Raw genomic sequence first — 18,916 nt, forward strand, 5'->3', positions numbered from 1 at the left:
AGTTCCTCGCTGCCTCTGCTTAAGTCTTAGAACCCAGAGAATATTTATTACCGTCATTCTTCTGCGTTTCAAAGTCTAGCACGAAATTAGGCATGAAATAGTGCTGTTACGAGCCCACAGATATCAAAACTGACCCACACGAAAGCACAAGTCACAAAGCTGGCTGTGTTAACTGCTGAGCTGGCATCCCTAAAACCAGGCGAAACTCACATCTTTAGCAGAGCATCACAAGTCACCCACAAGGCAAAGAAAACACTGGCTTATTACCTACTGAGGACACGATAAGCAGCCTTTGGCATGGAGTTTCTGAAGCAGGTGAAGAAGTTAACACTGGTAAATAAATTTAAGGACTGCCAACAAAACCGAAGTAAGGCAAGGAACTCATCTTAGGAAACTGTATTTACTGAGCTGAGGATGCTGTACAAGGTAAATCATAAAATTCAGCTGTGAGGTCACAAAAATACACCCCAAAGCCTTCAACTTCATGAACCGCAACCGCACAATAAACTGCACACAAGCCAGAGCATAATTTTGTCCTTGTGGCTCCTGCAGGCTACTGAGATGGCCCACACTAAGCCAAGACCTGACTCTTAAGAGGCAGGCCACCAACTTTTCAAAGATATTACTCAAGAAGAAAACATTAGGAAAAGGAACCTAGGAGGGGCAAATGTCCTAAAAGATGGTCCCCAAGACAATACTCAACAAAGCATCCATTAGATCCAATTCCTTACAAATTTATCTAATGGGAGATTAAAGTCATGGAAGAATTGCAAGCACTCAAAGACTCAAACATCCTACAAACTGGAAATAATGAAGATGGATTAAAGAGTAATATTAAAAATATTTTAAGATGTTACATCTGTTTTTCAAAACCAACAATCAACAATGGTACATAACAACAAAAACAGAATACTTTTTTTCCAAATGCCGTATGACTGACTGACGGAATTATTAGAACGGAGCAAAATATAGGATTAATGCAAAGCCTCGAAGAATGTTGATGTTGATTTAAAGAATCATGTAAAGACGCTGGAAGAAAAATGGAAGCCCAAATTACATTTAATTGAACCCTTCAAACCCATCTGCTAAACTGCACTGGCAATGAAAAGCATTTGGCAGCTAAGTGAAACACACACTTTAAAAACAATGTGGTGTATATCATCTGAAGCAAATAAAAAGCACAGAATATCAACATTTGCTGAATTTATAAGACAGATAAAGCAGTCTGAAGAAATAAATGCCCAAAGGGATTTTTTTTTTGGCAACAGCTGCTGATGAGAAGAGTTACTTCTCCAGCAGAAGCCAACGTTGCTCTGCAAAAAGGCCCCCGTGACCCTAGGGGAGCAGCGTGCAGCCGGTACGACCGACTGACTGCCCAGCTGAAAGTGAGCATGTGAACAGCAGAAGAATATTAATTTAAAAAAATATAAAAGTTCTGCTAAACAAAGCTCAGCAACCAATGCTACCTTATTATGCTATTGGTAAAATATGGCATCAGGACAGTCAGAGGTGAAAGGAAGGCACAAATCCCACTTTTGATCAAATACAGTAAAAAAAAAAAAAAAAGTGTCTTCAGCACCCCAGGAGGCCAGTCAGAGAGGACACGCCAGGATGGAGTTCTGTTAGCATGAACACAAGACATGCTGTTATGTGGAAGGGGTTGGAGCTGGATCCAAGCATTCAATGGGTAGGTATACAAAAACAGCAAGCTGTTAAAGCAAGACAAACACCGTTTTGTGCATGGATGTAATCATTTTACAGCCCTGGTCTACAGAAAAAAGACTTTACCAGGTGTCACAAAGCTAGAGAGGCAGTTCCTTATTTATTTGGAGAACATTTAATAACATAAATGTCAGTAAAGCAGTGTCAACAGAGCATTTTCCTCTTCAAAAAGTCCTTCATTGGTTACCAATTGTTTTCTTCAGCAAGCTCCTAGTGCATTCACCCGTGGCAAGAAGGCTCTCATCCCACCCATGCTTCTGCTGCTTCCTATTTTTGTAATTTCCATCACTTAAAACTGTCCACACCTTCTACTTGGTCCTTCACACCTTCTTCTGTAACATCTGATTTTTCAGATAGACATGAAAGGAGCTCATTTTCTAAAGCAAATGGCTATGTGCTTTTTCAAACTTTGTTTTAAAATTCCCTTTATTCACTAATCCAGCTGGATAAACACGACGTTGTCACACAAACAGAGTGAAAGAGACAGAGCTAAGTGAATTAGCTGAAAACCAGAAATCCCGACTGATCCGTCACCTACAGGAGAACAGGAATTACAGTAACAGAAACCATAGAAATGCTCTGCACAACTCACAGCAACCTGCTGGAATCCTAGCTGCACCCAAATCAAGGGAACAAAAAGGTTGGCGCTGCCTGTGGCTTGGAAACTCAGCTCAACATCCTAAATGCTACTGGCTTTCAAGGGAACACGAGGCCAAACTGGAAAACGGGGAGATACAGCTCGCTCTTCCCTCCTTTCTAACTCTCCTACGTTAAAAATAAAATTAAATTAACCAAAGATTTATTCCAAGTTTACATCAACCTTTCGGCTGCTCCACATCTGGAGGCATATTCCAAAACTCTGAAGAAAAGGCATCTGCATTTATGATAATTTAAGACTATCCAGATAGTACCATGAGCAAATCAGAGGTCGTATTTTATCATGGTTTTATTTGCCCTTAGAATTACTTTATAGTATTATTGCCTCGGCAAATGGGCAAGTAACAACTCTTGGGAGGCAGACATTAAATAAAGGCTAAAATATGGACTTTGATTACAAACCCAGTTGCGACCTGATTAGTAGAGTTAAATATTAGCATTAGGTATCGCAAAAATTTTTTAAGCAAAATGACAAAACATTTGCATTACAAACTTATTTAGTTTTAAAAAGGTCAGCTGACAGAACCTGCGATAACAATAAGCAATTTTTATTATAATATACAGCGTATCCAAACATGCCCCAAGCCATCTGTCCTTAATTAAACAGTTTAACGTACTACCAGTAAGAGCAAATTTCAAACTTGGCTCTCAAAACCTATCATAAAAGCCTGGAACTAATGAGAAGAAGTGGACATTAACATCCTGTCATTAATGAGACCTCAACAAAACTTTAACGTAAACAGGGATTAATAAAATAGGTTTTCTGTTAGTTCTGGTAATCTTCATTGATTACCATTATTCTATGACCCAGAAAAAAAATAAACACATTGCTTATGGATCCTAATCACCATTAGCACCTCCAAAGTCAAACCCCACTGTTTGAAGTACCATAAAGCGTTTCCCAGCACAATGCAGTAAGTGGTACCAGAAACACAATGAAGACTTTGAGTTTTCCATTGGACTCCTGGTTAGAAAAGGTACTCAATTACACGTTTCCCAAAGTACCAAATTACCTTCTAATTTCTGTATTTTGTAACTACGCCACAGATTTGGAAATGACTGAAATGTGTAACAAGCAGCTCCATCAGAGATCGGTTGGTTTTGATCCTCAACATAAACCAACATTGAAGAAATTAAACTTCAAGTTTTTCTCCTACAACCGTAACTTAAAATGTCCTTAACACAGACAGCACGCATCAAAACCTTACTATAGTGCCCACTTCAAGCACTCTGAAGTTTGACAAAACAAAAATGGTAACTGTACGAATAACCAGGTTTTGCTCTAAAACGTGAAAAACCATGGACAAACAGAACAGCTGCCATTTGGCCAAGCTCAACACGACTGGAAGATGTCTAATGGAGAATTCTCGACTTGATGCTCCATCTATAATTAATCTGCTCAGTATTTATACAGGAATAAGTAACACAAGTGCCAAGATACATATGATGCTATATCTACTAATGGAGACTCAAATGTAATCAGAGCAGACAGAAGTCACTTCAAGTGTGGAGCATTCAGGCTGTCTTCACCTGACTGCTGTGTTTCTCCTTCCCCCTAAGTCGATTCACTTTTTTTTCACCTTTACAGAAAACATCATTACATAAATGGTGTTGATATCAATGCATATGCAAATCGAAACAGTATTTATGTTTTGCTCTTTTTTTTTTTTGGCAATAGTTGTATTAAGTTAACCTGTAAGAGGCAAGTTTGTTGAGGAGAGTTTTCCTTGCTTGATAACCAAAATTGATGGACAAAGCAAGGCAAACCTCATAGCACACAATTCCTTCTTTCTATATTCTGAAATATTCCCAAACCCTGACTATTCAGAAGGTTTACAGTAGGGTTTGTGTGCTCTGACATCGTATTCTCCCCACCAGTTGTTGATAACTGCATGCCATTTCCTCTATGGACTCTGCCTTTGCTGCTTTTTTCACACTTTGGGGAAGAAAAGCAGTTTTTTTATTCACCTCTTTGCTTTCTACAGGATTTAGGATAATGTAAATGTTTTGAGTGAGTCTAAACTTCCTCCATCTAATAACCAACTACCCCTCAATTCTCATCTAATACCCACTGTGTGACAGTAGGGCACATGAGCCTGTTGTTTAGTTAGCATGTCAACAACGGGAAGGTCAGTGATGTTTAAGGGAATTTTAATTGTGATTATTAGGCTTCAGCATCCACAACTCCAGGACAAACAAGGCAGGAACAGAAATCATCGGTTTGGGTTTAGTGCTGCTTTTTGGCAGGCTCAGACAACAGGCTATTGTACCGGTTCCATTTGATTCGTGCTTGGAAGGTCTTAAGAAGTACACGTAAACATTTCTTCTTGCTGGCAGAGCACAGTCTGAAACATGAATTGTTGGAGGCTTGAAAAAAACAATCAGGGAAAACACTGCTACATGCTTGCTGTTTGATGATCGTCTTCTCTATCCAGAACTGTCTGGCCAAGCAGAGCTCCTATGATCCTAAATCATACATAAATACTGAAGGGCCACCTTCAGAACATCGGGCACTCCCCAGGTTACATCTGTGCTACACCATCTCTGTCGCTGCAGCGAGGCTGGCACAACTATATATGCAAAAAGATTTAACAGGAACTCAGTGACACGGGGAATTTCCTCCTGATGCACTTGCATGGCTTTTCCCAGTGACGTAAGGCCTGAGATGAAGACATCTCAACTTCAGCATCTCATTTTTTCGCCTGTACAGGAGCCAAATGCTTGCACTCCCACCACACTTAATAGAGACTTGCTAGATACAAAGCTGTCCATATAAACCCTGTTCTGGTCTTGTAAATTTTGTGACTGACAATAAGTTGGGCTAACGCTGCAGATTGCACACATCTAAATTCGCTTCAATACTTCTGCAGCCCTTAGTCAAAACTTTGTAGCCACCTCTGAGAATAGAAAAGCCAGTAAAAAAAACGTTCTGCTCATCTTACAAACAACTTCACTGGCAGACCCTGCAACTTGGTAGGACGGATATTTTAGCACAGGGGATGCAACTTGTGCCCTTACTGTGCAGATCCACCCAGAAGTCTGTCCGTGACGATCCCAGAGGAATCTGCTCTTGTTGACATTTACTGATCCTCTCGGGTTTCTAGCACCGACCACACCACGTGTACCTTCTGCAAAGACGGCTGCAGCACAGCCAAGACTACAGCAGGGAGGTCTGTAATAAATACTCTAAGCCTGACCACAATAAGCCAACTGGAATGGGAAGCAGACATCCTTAAGGCTCTTGATACTCCTGTCTCTTAAGCGGTTTGGGGAATGAGAGCATCCAGCACACGCAGATATGGGTCAGCGGGACAAAAGGGCCTACAAGGAGCCAAGGAGTCTGATAAGAGTAGAAGGAGAGAAACCAGGGAAGCTGAGGAGGGGCAGGGATGGCACTTCAGGCATCAATTAACTGGAACTGGGCACTAAAATTGGATAAAGAGCCAAGGACGTGAAAGTGCTATGAAATGGTGGAGAGATCTCAAAAAGAACCTGGGAACAAGGGAACAGAGATGTTAAGGAGATGGGACACAGGAGGAACAAAGGGTGGAAGTGACTAGAAAACCAACCTGGATAGAGTCAGAAGTGAGAGGCAACTGAAACTGCAAGAAGGAAAAGAGCAGTCCTCCGACTCCTAGCACTGCATCACTGTCATGTTCTCAGTCAGCAGAGGTCCGCACGTAACTGTAAAGGTTTTAAACCTGCACTTTGGGAAGCTTATCTTCCTTTCCCTAATGCCAGAAAACTGTACAGTCAGGCAGCTACAGAGAAACACACATGCACAGAGACAAAGCAATACATGGGTACACACACGCACAGCTAAGTATGCCCACTAAAACACAAGAAGGACTGCAGACCAGACTGACGCCTCCCTCGTAGGGCTCCTTTATGACACCAGGCAAGTAACTAAACCATGTTTTCCAGAAGGGTTTTTTAGTAAACCCTGACTTTTAAGTTTTTATTTTCCCCCTAAAAATACAGCCTTGATTTCTACCTAGACTGTGTGCTCGCAGCTCCGGAGTTCAGCAAGAGCTGCAGCATCAGCACAGCTTTCTGAGCAAGTCGGAGCATTTTCAGAATTCAAGCTCCCAAACGTGCCATCCAATTTAAGTTAAAAGCAAAACAAGACAACTTCTCCTGAGGAAAATGGAGTGCGAGATGTGTAAAAAGGCATAAATCTGCTCTTTGGAAAAATTCACACACGAGTTCCTCACGTGTTTATTACAGTAGAAGCATCACAGGAAAACTCCCATGGAAATATGTCATTTCAGTAGCATTTCAGTAGTCTACATAGCTACACACCGAACAACAAAAAATGTAATATCAAAGAGTTTTTTTCCTAAGACAGTAATGTCCAGCCTGTGGGCTGAACTAGGCGCTGGCTGTTCTGCATGTGATCAGACAATTACAGAGTGCGTAATGAGGGGGTTGCACAGAGGATATTAATTGTGTACAGACAACCTGTCTTCCTGCGTGTCCCAACGTTGTGTGTTTGATTTCCTAGCCTTAATAACGCCGTCTCTTAACAAAGGTTTTGTAGCTGTGTTAGCTCAGATTAAAAGAAAGTTACTGTCAGCAAAAGCCACTCTGTATACCCAGCGATCCACCTAATTTACAAGGTAATGGTAGGGATGCAGTGACAAGGAACTCTGGATTATGTACGCACACAAAAAAATACAAGAATTTCCTGCCTTTAATACCTTCCTCATTAGTGAGCACCTCCTTAGTATTCCTTCCCCACTGACTGCAATCAGTACCTTATTGTTCATAATTCCTATTTCCTTGGCTGTTCCTAAATTGCGCTCTCCAAATGGCACAGAGTCATCGTAAACAAAATCCTACATCTTCAGTTCACTAATTTTTGTAAATTGAGCTCAAATAAAGCAATTAGATGGCATACTTTGAAACTACCAGCTTGAAACATTAATATAATTTCTTTTCTAATAAAAGCTTCACATGTTTCATCTGGCTGGGGCTTTTATTTTTTTTTCAACTTGACTAAATTAGCCGCTTACACATATTTCTCCCATCTTTCCTCCCAAAACATGGTGCTCCCAAACATTACACATCCTTCATTTTTTAATTCATTAGTTACTGGGGAAAAAAAAAAAAACACACACAAATAAGCTGCTTGTCTGTCTTGTCATTCGCTCCTACTATATCACTGACCTCGGACAAGCATTATGAAGTGCAAATTTAAAATCCTTAAATCACTGGTCAAATGTTTAGCAGGTAATTCAACTGTTGTGCAGGGGGGTCAGGGAAGCGGGGATAAAAAGGGGCTGTTTGTTTCGTTTTGCAGCATGCTGCCTCGGTAGCTTGTGAAGGAAAGGGCTGCCAAATTTTGTAATGAATTCCACAGAACATTAGGTCTGATGCTTAGCAGAAGCCATAACTGTTAAGTAAATGATATCCTTTTGATGAATACCCTTATTTGAAAACAACATTGATTCTTCTAACCCTTTAGCAGTGTCCCAAAACAGATGTGCACAACTGCAAATTCTGTTTGCTTTCAGGTTTACGAAGTGTGATGACATTTTTACAATCAAGCATGAGCCCTTTTACCCAGGAGTAAAATAAACCACAATAATTCTTCACCATCTGTTTGTTAATTTTGCATTCATTTAACTTTGCATTTTAAACTAATAATCATTTTCTTATAATATAGTTTGTTCCATTGGTAGAAATTACAGCTGTTCAATTAAAAAGGGAATGGTTTGTAGCAGCGTACAGTTTTTCTCTAACTGCTTCCATTGCTCTTAATTATAGAGATATTAGTGCCATCGAGTGGAAAAAAACTACCAGGAAATAGTGTTATGCTTTATACGTCACAGATTCCCTTAGTAAATGTACATATTTACTTCTGTTCCAGTACCAATTCCCACCTGGTCTCTTTTACACTGAAATTCCTTTTCCCACTACAAGGCTCTGTGCAGCTTTTGATGTTGCTGTGTGTGACAGGCTCCTTACGCTCCTGGAGAAGCGAGGCACAAACAATTAGATGATGTCTCCATTTCATTTCTTGCATACAGTCAAATGAAGCACGGTCCAATTTTTCCATAATCCTTTTCCTTAATCTCCGATGACAGGCCAGTGAGTTTTTGATGTTTTTATCCTTATCTGGTTTCAGCTAACCTCGAACTAGAATAACACCATAAAAGTGTTTTCTCACGTAAAATGAGGAAATCCCGCTGCCTTTATCAAAAGTAAGAGCACACTGCAACAACATGAATAATACATCTGACCTAGTGAAGGGAAAATAACGCCGATCAACAAAAGGCATGGGGTCTGGAGAGAGAAGGAGCCGGTCTGAGATCGTGTTTTTGGATTCTGCTTTGCATTTTCCCCTGCAGAGCTTAGGCTGCAAGTCCGCAGCAAAGTCAGAATTCAGCCCCTGAACGCTGAGTATCCACAAATTACCACAGTGGAAATTCTCTTGCCTTGTGGTTCCTAGGCTTAGTAATAATCACCATCTACAAATAATCTCTTCTAGAGACACAGTCTGCTCGGTTAATTAACGTGAGCATTCCAGTGACATTAGAGAGGCTGTTCAGATGGTTGGGAGAATACAGATTCAATCACTGGTTTCTAAACCCAATTTTATTTGATGGCACGGAAATCAGCTGATAACCCTAATTCTGTGGTAGAGTGAAGAGAACGATGCTGCCACAGCACTAGGAGGAGTATTTTACTAAAAACACCCAGGAGACAAGAAACAATTTACCACAACATGGATTTATTTCAATTAAAGAAGTTTGGTGATGGCTGGGGAACACCAGACTGGTGCACAAGACCGCACCAGTGCAGTCGTGTAAATAAATGAACTTCCACAAGTACCAAATGTATAAAGTTCACATAAAATTAAGAGTGGAAGTATGACCATATGTTACCGTGATGCTTGGCTCCTGGTCCTACTGGTGTCTTGAATATTCTGACCTTTTGGTTTCTCAGATGAGTGAGCACCGCTGCCAGGTCCGACCTTTACTGAGGGATTTATCCATCGCAATATTTTAAGTCTGACAGAAAGCAAACATTCTGGAGGTGCCTACGGCACATTCTGATGTGATGGATGCACAGCTGTAACAGTCTTCCTAGCAATTCACCCTCTATTTCAAGTTACTCGCATTAAAAAAAAAAAAAGAAACTCACCTAGTATGACATTTGGAAAACCTGAAACTTCTCCATTCAATAGATCAAATTCATTTACATTTTGGAGAACGAGTATTCTCCTCATAAATCTCAAAGAATGACAATTACAACTTAACTGTCTTGTTTCTCTCCAAGTCTCTGTTCACTTTTAAAGGTTTATGATTTGTCAACACATCTCCCTGGAAATGCCGTACAGATAACACCTAATATTGTCATAACAACCTGCCGTACTTGAAAGGAAAAAATAAAAATAAAAACACAACTGGTATGTGCTTGGATATCTGACAGCAGTTTATGTAAATCCAGACTCACTATTTACTCTGCCTAATCTGCCACTCTGCCCACTTCTTTGGGAGGCAATTTCATTCAGAAAAAGAGGGGACAAATATTTCTGATCAGAAGAAAATAATATTTTACTAGTTAAAAAGTGGAAGGGAGAAGGCTATTTGTGGAAATACCTGCAGGGTTATTAATAAAATAATTGTCTAGATTGCAGATTGAACAGAGGTATTCACATTGTATAGGAAGTGCCCCCGTGTCACAGCAATCTATTTAGTGTGTATCAAGTTGTTTTTAGCAATGCTAGTTACTCTAGGAAACATTTTTTTTTTAATTTATTTTGCAACATCTACTTTTTCCCCAACATATTGAAGAGAAACATGATATCTTTAAAGGAATGGAAAGTGACGCCATCTACCTGGATTTTATAAGGCCTTTGACATGGCCCCACACAACACCACCCTTACCTCCAATTTGAGAGAGATGAATTTGAAGGACAGGCTATCTGGTGGATAAGGAATTGGCTGGATCAGGGCAATCCCAGACATGAGCACAGACTGGGAGAAGAACTTGCTGAGAGCAGCCCTGCAGAGAAGGACCTGGGGGTTCTGGTGGACACAACAAAAAGCTTGGAATGAGCCAGGGCACACTTGTAGCCCAGAAGGCCATGCCTAAGGCTGTATCACCAGAGGAGTGTCCAGCAGGCAGAGGGAGGGGATTTTCCCCCTCTGCTCTGCCCTTGTGAAGCCTCACCTGAGTCCTGCACCCAGATCTGGGACCCCCAGCACAAGAAGGATGTGGAGCATCACAGTGGGTCCAGAGGAGGCCACCAGGATGCTCAGAGGCTGGAGCACCTCTGCTACGAAGTCAGGCTGCGGGAGTTGGGGTTGTTCATCCTACAGAAGCGAAGGCTCCAGGGAGACCTCACTGCGGCCTTCCAGTACTTCAAGGAGGCTTATGAAGTTATTATTGGAAATACAACACAGCAGAGACCATCTAGGCCAACCGTGAACCTAGCACTGACAAGTCCACCACTAAACCATGCCACTAAGTCCTACATGTTTCTTGAAGACCTCCAGGGATGGAGATTCAACCACTTCTCAAGGCCGCCTATTCCAATGCTGCACAACCCTTTCAGTGAAGAAATTTCTCAAAACATCCAACCTAAACTTCCCCTGGCACAACTTGAGGCCATTTCTCATCATCTTACTACTTGGTGCCTGAGAGGAGAGCCTTATCACCCCCACGCTATAGCCTCAGGTCACTGTAAAGTACAGTAAGGTCTCCCCTGAGCCTTCTCTTCTCCAAGCTGAACAGTTGGCCTTAATCCATCGATTCGGCCTACCCAGCTCCCTCTGCAGAGCCCTCCTACCCCCGAGCAGATCGACATTTCCCCCCAACTTGGTGTCATCCACAAACTCACCGAGGGTGCCCTCGATCCCCTCCTCCAGCTCACTGATACAGATATTGAAGGGAACTGGGCCCAGTGCCGAGCCCCAGGGGCCTCCAGTAGTGAGCAGCCTCCAGCTGGGTTTAACTCCAGTCACCACAGCTCTTGGGGCCCGGCCACCCAGCCAGTTCCTCATCTCTTGTCACTACGTTTCCCTCCACATCCAATACAGGATGGACATTCCCTTTAGTCCTCGTTTCCTTGTTTATTTATAAAAACATTTTTATTGTCTTTAAAAACTTATTCAGACTGAGCTCAAGGTGGGCTGTAGCCCTTCTAATTTTGTCCCTGCACAGCCTGATGACATTTTTGTAGTCCTCCTCAGCTGCCTGCCCCTTTTTCCAATGGTCATAAACCCTCTTCTTCTTCCTGAGCTCTCCCCACAGCTCTCTGTTCAGCCGTGCTGATCTTCTTCCACACAGGCTCACCTTTTGGCATGTGTGGACGGCCTGCTCCTACACCTTTAGGATTTCCTTCTTGAAGAGTGTCCAGCCTTCCTGGATGCCTTTCCCCTTCAAGTTGAAGTCCCCCATGAGAATGAGGGCTAGCGATTGTAAGACTTCAACCCTATCACCATCATTATTCATCTCAAGACAATCCAAATGCTCCCTAACATACAGGGCTACCTCACCTCTCCCTCCCAGCCCACCCCTTCTGAAGAGGTCGTAGCCATCCACATTCCTGAACATCGTAATTCATCCGATGTCTCTCACGTGTGACTTTTTCCATGTTATTAAAACAAAACAAACAAGCAAAAAAAAAAAAAAAAAAAAAAACAAGAAAAAAACACACTCAAGGCCACCTGCATTAATGGGACTACTTCATACTGATGCTTGTAATATTTATGCTCAATCTGCAGCTCTGGGACGGAACTAGCGCTAATGGAAGTCAGTAAGAAAATCTTTAGGGAGTTTAAAACTGTTTTTTGCTAATGCTTTGATTTTGGGAAGCTGCTGAGTACACCAATCTCAGCAGCACTTTTTAAGCCACTGCTTAAAAGCAAACTGATGCCAACAGACTAATATGAGTACTCCTGAGTTTTCAATTAAAATGTTTGTGTAATTTTTTGATGATAGGTGAAAGCCCCAAATGAAAATCTGTAATATAATATAAAGAAACATACAATTAGCAGGAAAAAAAAATATTACCAAGACCTGATTGGAATAATCAAAAACACTTTAGAACTGAAATTTCATTAAAGAGTTTGAACTTTACAATTCCCATTGCAAAAAAAGTGACCCATGTCCATGAAAAATTTAAAAGATATCATTAAATAAAACATTATTTTAAAGGGAAACAGCTACAAAACCAGGATTAGAGTCAATTGTCTATCACTATACAAACAATGCTACACCTTGGCAAATGTACCTACAACTTGTCCCATGGTGATATTTCCCTTTTCCACATGCAGCACGTGAATAAGAGTAAGCTTCTGAAGGCAGGGATGGTGCCTTATTTCTCTAATGCTCAGAGCATAATGAGTACCCATTCTTGTCTAAAACTAACCAACAGTAACTACAAAAGATTTATCAGCCTTTTTTTTTTGGAAATGTAACCATCACATAAATGCAAAATTAGACCCTTAATTGTGAACATTAAGGAAAAAAAAATCAATCCACATTAGCTTTGCAAGATTGAATATAAAACATTTAAATAAGCAGCCACGAGGGAGATGGTAGTAAGGCAGGAAAATGAGGTTTGCATTCAAATAACTACAAAAGGTAGGAGACTGGTGGTACTGCTATACTTCCTCAGCTAAGTTTCTGTGGGCATACTTGCTAAGAGATGTGTACGGTTTCCTGCTTTATATATATACATATGTTATTTCCTTCTGTCAAATCTAGAATTTGGGGGCATTACACTGTCATTCTCTTAATTTTGTAGGTCTTGCTACTGCTGCTGAGCATAGAAAGGGAAAAGGGAGAGCAGCAGCATCATTCTCCTCGTGTCCCACAGCAAAGCACCACTACAGGTTATTCCCTCCAGCAAAGTGAAGCACTATCTGAGGGAGCGTACAATCTCAATCGGAGAGGCTGATTTTCCTTTAATGGACTTTCTTTACTCTTCAGAGATCAGGTTCTCTCCATTTTTAACACCCAAGATACGTAAGCCCCCAAAATAACTTGGTATAGCTATAAACTCTTGAAATCAAATGCCCAGCCAGAGCGCTGCCTCAACACGAACTGCTATGTCATCGCCTTAATGCTTAGAGTAACATTTAAGAAAGGCCCTGGAATGGGAGGAGGGGAAAAACATGCAGATTTTCTTTGGGCATATTATGGAAGAAGTGTTTTCTACTCAAGTCATGCAAAAAAGGAAGAAAAGGTCTTTGTGAAGTGCACTTCACCAGTTTGGAACACACACTCAACTATTTTACTTCAGAGCTTTCAGTAAATTATTTCAGTGAATGTTAGGGAATAAAGGAAACCTGCACTGGAAATTCCTTCAGGAACATAGGGCCTTTCATGTTTCTGAGCTAGGCTTCTTGGCTTTCATTTCTGTGCTACTGCTGCTTCTCTCTTGGTGCCCCTAGCCCATTTTTCCGCTTCCTACTCTTCACAGACTGCCCCTTGCATCTGCACCACCTATCTTCTATTCAGCATCAAAACTCTCAGAAATTTCTGTGCAGCAGTAATCTCTCTCCCCTGATCCTAGTACCCACATATTCAGAATCTAGGGTTCAAGAAAGGTGCCTTTTTCAAAGCATTCATCTTGAAAAAGCCCACAGAATGAAGGCTCTAAGGCTGACTCTGCTTCCCTGCTCCAGTGCCAAGCGAGCACCCCAGGGCAGAGCCTGCCCAGCTCTCCCGGTGCTACAGCACGACCGGCATCAGCAATTCACGGCGTGAAGAAAAGGAATACGTGAGGCTGAAAAATAAAAGACTTTGCTTTAGATGAAGCCATAGGAACTGTCTTAAAAAAAGGAGGTTTGTGCTTGCTAAAGAACTCCGGGTTCTTCCCTCCCCACTTGCTCCTATGTTGTAGACGTGCAGTTGTTACGGGAGAGACGGTTTCTGTCGATCCGCCTCTCAGAAATGACACCGTGCTTCTACTTCTTTTCAAATCTGCAGAACTGCAGGCAAGGAAGTCACAGAAATTGTATTAATGGACAAAACTGACAGTTTATGAAAAGGCCTCTCTTACGCCACATAAAGTTTACTACATAAACCTAAAATGCATGTATTACGATACGTGAGTTAGTCATTGTCTATCTGCAAAGCTAGCAGGAGTTAAGTGTTAGCACGTGTTTTGTATGCACCCAAGGAACAAGATTCCACTATAATCACTGAGTTATAACATGCACTGACAATAGTACTTGCCATGCAGATAAATTCACTCCTTTTTTCCCTGTGTATTTGGAAGCAAAAAGGTAGGGATAAAAACACAGCTGTTATTTCACAGAAAGCACATGACAAAGCGAATCAACAGAAAAATCTCCAAGCATTCCCAAAACTCAGTTTGGAAATGCACACCTTTTCCTCTGCTTCCTCTGAGAAGCCAAATGCTGCCCCTCCAAACCTTGGGTTGCGAATTAATGCTTTACGTCTTCTTGTAATTAGAATCAACTCACTGAAATGAAATTAACCGTAACTACGTTAGTTTCACATTATCACGTGCTCCTTTTTCTAATCAGCAGGTCCAAATTATTATGACAGCAGGTTATGAGGCAGGCAAGTACAATAAAGACTGAAAAGTCACGCTGAAGTGTTTGTGCTTGTCATGAAGTACTCGCTTGGCCAGCAAGTACTAAAAGCTCTAAATGTTCATTAATGTATGTTGACTGTGCAGTACTTGGGTATCGAAGCATTCAGGAGGGAGCAACAACTACATCAGAAGCACTAGGAAAATATATCAGGTTTTGTGTCTCAGTAAATGGAAAATTCAGAACAAAACTCTATTTCAGACCCCTTCTTTCATCAAAGACTATTCTGCGTATTACCCGCATCTCCTCCACATGCTGCTGTCTCTCTGTGCAATCACACTGCTTGGACAGACCACGATTTCACAGCAATCCCTTCAAACTTTTATATGCATCACTGACGGTCCACGTTCAAGTGTGAAGTCTAATTACATCCCAAGGTATCCATACATTACGTGCCAAAATAAGGACAAAAATATTTGAGAAGCAGAGAAGCATGAAGAGTTCTTGATTCTTGTTTATTCGGTTTGAACTATCACTGGATTTTCTTAAGTACTAGCAGTGATATAGAAAAATGTACTTTATTTTGTACCAGAAAACATGGTCCATGAGACAACTGAGGAAATTGAAAACTGCCTTCTGAAGCCTGAGTCCTAAACTCTGCCATTTTAGGTGTAGTGTTTTGATAGGGAACCAGATTCTTTACCTGTAAGAACTGTAAATTAGTTTTTCCTGTTCTGTGTTTCACTGCAGAAAAAAAATGGAATGAACAGGATCCCCCTGGATAATTTAAAAATAATAATGAAAACTTGGCAAAAGTGACTCTAGGGTCAAAAACAACTATCAGGCAAAAAGCGAGTTTTCTTTTTGCATGAAGTATATTAAATTGTACTTTTTTGCTTTGGCTCCTAGAGTCAGATTATAAAAGGAAAAAAAGAAAAAAGAAACAGGAAAGGGTAAATTTTTCAATAATCGTAATGATTTCAAATGTCAGCCTCCTGTCTTCTTTTTATATGCTTGTTCTCACTTCCTTCCCATCCTGGTTCCTCTATCTTGATGTTTGCTTTTCAAAGCAGCTGCTACGGGACAGTGACATCCAATGAACAACAGCCCGTTGTGGTAGAGCTTATTTTGATATAAGGAAGAATACTTTAGTCATTGTTCATACGACAATATTAACGAGAACTAAGTTGTGTATCTTACTGAACAGCAAAATATGTTCTCAACTGCCAGGCCTACAAAAAAAAACAGAATACACACACTGGTCTGACAGAAGAGCTAAAACCTCAGCAGATTTACCCAAACTGTGTTGGCATCATTTATGGTATGCAGGGGTATCCCAGATGAATTACACACTGTCAAACAAAACCCACTACGATAATTCTAAGTTGTCATGGCTGCTTTGCAGACTTTGAAAAATTGGTGTAGATTAATTGGTGGAGCGTTCCTGATGGCATTTAACAGGCTGTGAGAACAGCCGGCTTCACATTCTTCAAGACACAAATGACCTGGCTTTAGGTGACCAGAATCCAAACTGTTCTGGAACACGTTAGTTCATGGAAGACAATTTACACTATGTCACTATGGCTTTCCTTGAAGTACAAGGCTTGTCATCATTGGCAGGAAAATGGCCACAAGTCCCTAGAAGAATGAGTAAGTATTGAGGGGGAAATTCATGGGGAACTGAAATACCTGGTAGCCCTCAATGCTAAACTGCCACAGCATTTCTAGGAACATGCTAGGAACTGAGTGTAACCACCAAAGTGACCAGAAGCAGATGAAATTGTCCTCTTGAGGAGACGATGACACTCCTCCAGCCTTTCTCCAGCACCTTCTGTAATGTGTTCTGTAACAGCAACACGTTAAAAAGTTACAGATGGTGTTCTGGAAGAATACTTCTTTCTGCATCAAAACACAAGAGAGGAGCAACTACAGAAAATAAACTTGGCAAAATAAAATCAGAAGCCACTCCAACAGAGCAGCAAGGCAGTCACCCCCAAATTTCGGAGCGGGGAGATGCAGAGAAGCTGAGTGCCTGAGCACTGCAACTCCAGAGGTGTGAGGAGTGCTTCTGACTACCTGAGCTGTTCATGTAGTATCACATCACAGAGCTTTTCCTTGAAAATTGGGCAAATACAGAAGACTCTGCTCAGAAGAAATAATGGTAGATGGCATTCTTTATGCATTTTCCCTTGGCTTTAAGAATTACGAGCTCTTGCAGTAACAAAACAGGAAGAAGGGAACCTTTGAAGCATCAAGGAACTCCAAATCCTCCTCTCTACCTTGAGAAAGGAAATCACCACATGCTCTGTTCAGTTTGGCTGAGATGCGTATGAAGCCAAGCAGCGTCCCCTACCTCCGGAATTCTGCAACCTAAAGCAATTTTCACAATTTTTTGTAGTAATCAAAAATAAACTTTGCTGAAAAATTGCTGTGGCTAAATATCCTCCACAGTCCGTGAAGTTCGTTTTGTAAGATGTGCACACTTATCTTCACCCACAAGGAATAATAAAAGGAAATATCAATTTAGCCAAATCTTCAACTCGTGCAAAGAAGCACAAGTAAACATACATGCACGCCACTAAAAACTTAGACAAGACTCAACAAGACAAGGAAAATACTGAGGCTAAGGGGTGAGGATATCTTCCAAATGTGGAAAAACACTTAAAACATGTACAGTTTTTTTTGTTTTGTTTTGTTTTTTAACTGGTTTTCATCTTTCTCCTCAATTTACTTTTTCCTTGCAGTTTAGCTTCTAAGCATCATGCTAGAATTCAATCTGGAGCAAAGAACTTAAAAATGTAGATGGAAAGGACTTTAAGAAAAAAAAAAAAAAGAGTGAGAATTTAATACATAAGCCTCGTTATATTGCTCCAACTTGGAAGCATCCACAAACAGGGATCTGCTATCTCTGGTGGCAGAAATCAAGGGAAAATGCTTTAAAAAAAAATTAAAGACTGTGTTACCATGTGAAAAAGGGCTTACCAGGAGCGAGGAGTGTCAAAACAGCAGATCGTTTACAGTTTCGAACAAGGCAAGATGCTATTGATTAGCCTGCCTCTATGCAAAGCAACAACTCCTCCAGTTCTCAGCGATGATAAGATGCCAAACAGCCTGCAGAAACTCAGCAGGAGCTGAAAACAGCTGCCTTGTACAGAGAGAAGATACTGCCCTGATTAACTAAAAAAAATATGGATGGGTGGGAGAAGACGCCGGCAATTTTTCAGTTATCTGGTTGCAAGAGTCTTGGTCCTGAAAAAACACTTGACTGTTACTGGGAAAATGAAAGCTGTGAAGTAGATAAATATGCAAGGAGCTATAGAGAATCTCAGAGCAAACAGAAATCCACATCTTACGAAATGGAAACAGAATAATACAGTATTTTGGAATGACTGCTTTAGACATTTCATCAGCGTTATGTTTCCCTTATTCAGCCTTTAAGCAGATAGGATCCTCCTTTTTGGTTTCCACCAATACTGTTTTCTTTGACTTGTGTCCTTGATAAATTCTCCCAGACTTGTAAACTGCTTTCTACACTTTATCAGAAGAGAAAGCTGGCTGGGAAAATTAGTATTACATTCCTTTCTTGTGCACAGCGCGTTCAGATGTGGTTCAAACACATTAGCTACTGAGTTCTTAAATTCACTTCTTGAACTGAGATGCTCATATATAAAAAGAAAAGCCCACCTTATTGCATTCTGATTTACACAACTTCTAAACCATTACAACTCATCACCTCCCCTTTATACCAAACCACGTAGCCCTTAGCTGCTAATGTCTGTCCAACCCACCAGGGTCCTTTAAAGCACTTTCCTGCAATTTTGATGCACACTGTTGTAGTTTCGAGTGCAAGATGCTCTAGACAGGAGCAGAGCTCTCAACAATTAGAGAATAATGCAGAGACGTGGGTCTCTGCAGCATAAAGAAGAGTTATGGCTAGACAATGTGAGGCAGACGAGTAGTAAACTTTCTTATTTCCTCAACAGACCAGAGAGAAACAGCCACCTAAACGATAGATG

General features: G+C 41.0%; 1 protein-coding gene across 15 annotated transcripts in view; it reads right to left on the minus strand.

Annotated features, from left to right (window-relative positions):
* Positions 1–18,916, minus strand: part of KMT2C (lysine methyltransferase 2C) — a 196,109-nt gene that overhangs the window by 97,142 nt on the left and 80,051 nt on the right. The window lies entirely within an intron of this gene.

The sequence above is a fragment of the Aythya ferina genome (genome assembly GCF_964211825.1).
Source record: "Aythya ferina genome assembly, chromosome: 2".
Classification (NCBI taxonomy): Eukaryota; Metazoa; Chordata; class Aves; order Anseriformes; family Anatidae; genus Aythya; species Aythya ferina.